The sequence below is a fragment of the Nanorana parkeri genome, unplaced genomic scaffold (genome assembly GCF_000935625.1).
Source record: "Nanorana parkeri isolate BGI_ZX_2015 unplaced genomic scaffold, ASM93562v1 scaffold1462, whole genome shotgun sequence".
NCBI lineage: Eukaryota > Metazoa > Chordata > Amphibia > Anura > Dicroglossidae > Nanorana > Nanorana parkeri.
Window position 1 is genome coordinate 166,808 of NW_017307730.1, and position 3,728 is coordinate 170,535.

Below are 3,728 nucleotides of genomic sequence, written 5' to 3' on the forward strand. Positions count from 1 at the left end.
GACGGGGGGATGGGGGGGAGGGGGGCGCCAGAGAGGAGTGAGAGAAAGAGAGTAAAGGAGACGAGAACCGTATGCAGAGTCTCTGGTTAAAGACTGATTTTCAAATAGAGACTAGCCATGGGAAGGACAGGACCAGGCCTATAATTATGTAGGTGTTGTAGCGAGTCCCCAGTTTCCCCTGGAGGGGGAAGCAACAATAGCAGGACTGGCTAAGATGGGACTCCATGGAAAACTAGAAGTGCCACATGCTGGGAACACTCCTCTATGGGCCTTTGGCCACCACAAGTCGTGGACTCTGGGCTGCACCTGGGCTTAATCTCTTTCTCTAATGACTGTCAACAACGAACTGTAAAGTAATGTGCCGTCATCCCACCTGGGGATGGCTGAAAACTTGTATCATATTTTCAACGATCAATCCTAAGTAAAGTTATGAAACGACTATCCGGGTGGACTGGTTCTTCTACTTCCAACCTCTGAGATGGTGGGGTTCTGCAAAGAGTGTGTGTACTGCACCGTGGCTGTAAACACCACAAGGAGGGTATGTGTGAATACGGGCTATGCCCGACATAGGGTGCCCTTCATGGTGGCCTTTCTCTCTAGGGGGGAGGAAGCGCTGTGAGTCTGCCTAGGCGGTGGATACCATGCGGGCCCTGGGTGCGCATTATTACAAGTGTTGGAGTTGTTAGCACGAGGCCAGAGCCGAGGCCCCTGAGAGAGGGGGAGCCTGGTGTCGCATTACTATACACGTGGGTTACACATGGCCATAGTAAAGGGAACACACGCATCACCCCAAAGAACCCCGCCTACATCTGTCCACAGACTCCGTTGACAGGCTGACATTTACAAAAATGAATCAGTCCTTGATCAGCAGCAGCTATCAATCCACTGATGCAGATGTCACCGAATTCATTTGTCAGGGATCGGGGGATCTCTGTAAGACTGCCTGGGCTGGCTAACTTTGTGGGCGATTATGCACCACCAAAGACCAAGGCCCTATTTTTCTTTGAAGGGTTACGGTGTGAAGGAACTTGGCGACACTAAAGGCCCAATTTTTTGGTGCACCTGTTTGACAGGTGCATATCATTTAATATTTTACAGCATGGTCCAATCCTGCACTCTTCCAGAATAACTCTGAAGGGTTACGGTGGGAAGGCACCATCAACACCAAAGGCCCAATTTTAGAGCACCTGTTGTTACTTTCATCCAACGTCTGCAAAAGAGGCACCAGAATTTATCCAAAAAATCTCTAACCTTGTTCCGAGTGTCCTAAAATCTGGCCTCTTCATACAGGCTGCCGCCCCAAGCAGTTGCAGTTGAATGAAAGATGAAAGGAAAACCAATTACCGTCAATTGAAATGTATTTTTTTTCTTTTTAAAGGTAACTTTTTGCTGCAGCAGGTTCTATACATCCTACAGATCCGCCACTTTATAGGCAGTTTAAGGGGACCCCGCAGGCACGATATTTAAAGGAATTTTTCATTTTTATTCTTATCCTTTAGGTGATGTAAAAATCACTGCTCCTTTAAAAACTTACGGCACCTAGTGCAGTACCCGGGCCCCCATTCACCTTTTATGGACCCGCCCCCCCCCCATAGACTTGCATTTAGTTTGAGTTCAAATTCAAACTTTTTGCATGTTCTAAAGTTTGAATTCAAACCGAACTCGGACCTGTTTGGCTCATTACTACTTCTGAGACCCAGCACAACTCTGATGAGATCCCATGCAGCCTCCTGAGACCCCACACAGCCTCCTGAGACCCTGCACAGCCCTGGTGAGACCCCCCCACAGTCTCCTGAGACATTGCACAACCCTGGTTTTTGTCAAGTACGCCGAGTCTATGTACTCTTACTGGATCACAGCTGCGGAAAGGAATTTAGAGTAGTTGTGAGAAGGTGGTTCAGTGGACGGTACCCAATTACACAAAGTGCGGTTGGGTGACCGTACTCATCATTTACCACCGGGGAGACCGGAAGGGGATGGTTATTGGGAACTAATTGGGTTGGAAGCACCCCTTAACTAATTTACAGTTTGAACTAATGGGGAGGCAGCCTGTAGTTTGAGCAGGAGCACCCGGGAAGTGTGTGTGCAGCCTTAGTTGTTAGAGCTGATACGTAGCTGTGTGCGTGCAGGGTTAAGCAAGCTTGTACTGTGGATAACACTCCTCTCCTCCAATTGCAAGTGAGGTTGAAGCAATAGAACATATGCAATCCTTATAAGCTTAGTTATTACAATGCAAGCAGTATGGTAGTTCAATAAGCTCAGTATAGGTAACGAAGTAGTAATCTAAATGTCCACTATCAGTATGCTGGTTATGCATGCGATATACAATTGCTTTGTACTGGTCTGCCAGATACAGGGACTGTGCCCCAAGGTACTTGCGCTTAGTTGCTTCAGCCCATAGACTTGTATGTGTGCCGAGGACTCCTGGCCGTTAGCCTGCAAGTGCTTCAGGGGGGAACGAGAGGTGAATGCTGAGGTACGTGAGTCTCCAGACTGCGGTCTCTAGTACGGCGTGCAGGTATGATACCGAGGTTCACCGTTCGTCACTCGATGCTCCAAACCGAGAGAACGCCGAGTGACGAAAACAGCTGAGCCTTTCACTGCGGGGCCGCGCCCCATGGGTGGAGTCTGCGTGACGTCACCGGCGGGACGAGCCGTCGCTGGAGCGAAGGAATGCGCCGGGTAAGTCTATGACAGTTTTACACTGCTCTGCCCAGGTGTCACCCAGCATAGCCCTGGTGAGATCCCCCACAGCCCTGGCTAAACCTTGCTCAGCCCTGGTGAGACCCCACACAGCCTCCCGAGACCCAGCACAGCCTCCCCAGTCCCCCACACAGCCTTGTAAGACCTTGCACGGCCCTGGTTAGATCACTCACAGCCTGTTGAGACTCCGGACTGCCTTGTTGAAACCCCATACAGCCTTAGTTAGACCCCACATAGCCCTGCTGAGACCCCGCACAGCCCTGGGGAGAAAAATAAGCCTTTTCAGGGTTTCATGAGGCCTGTGTGATGTCTCATGAGGCTGTGTGGGATTTATCCAGGGCTGTGCAGGGATTTAGGATGCTCTGCGGGGTTGTGCAGGGTCTCAACAGGGTTATGTGGGGGTCTAACCAAAGCTGTGCTGGCTCTCAGAAGGCTGTCGGGGGTTTCACTAGGGCTGTGTGGGGTTTCAGGAGGCTGTAAGGGGTCTCAACAGGGCTATGCAGGGTCTTACCATGGCTGTGTGGGGTCTTCAGAGACTGTGTGGAGTCTAAAAAGGGCTATTTTAGACCCTGCACAGCCCTGGTGAGACTCCTCACAGCCTCCTGAATCCCTACACAACCCTGGGGAGCCCCAGCACAGCCTCCTGACACCCTGTACAGCTATGGTTAGACCCCACATAGCCCTGGTGAGATCCAACACAGCCTCTTGAGGCCCTACACAGCCTCTTGAAACCCCGAACAGCCTCCTTAGACCCTGCACAGCCGTAGTAAAATCCCTGCACAGATTCCTGAGATCCCTTACAGCCCTGGTTAGACCCTGCACAGCCTTAATGAGACCCCACACACCCTCCTGAGACCCTGCACAGCCCTGGTGAGATCCCACGCAGCCCTGTTTAGACCCCTTGCAGCCTTCTAGGACCCTGCACAGTCTCTGGAATTTTCTTTAAATGGCACACAGTGAAATAATAAAAAGTGCCATTTGTGTCATCTGTTTTTAAATATTTTGAAGTTTTTTTTGGTGGGGTG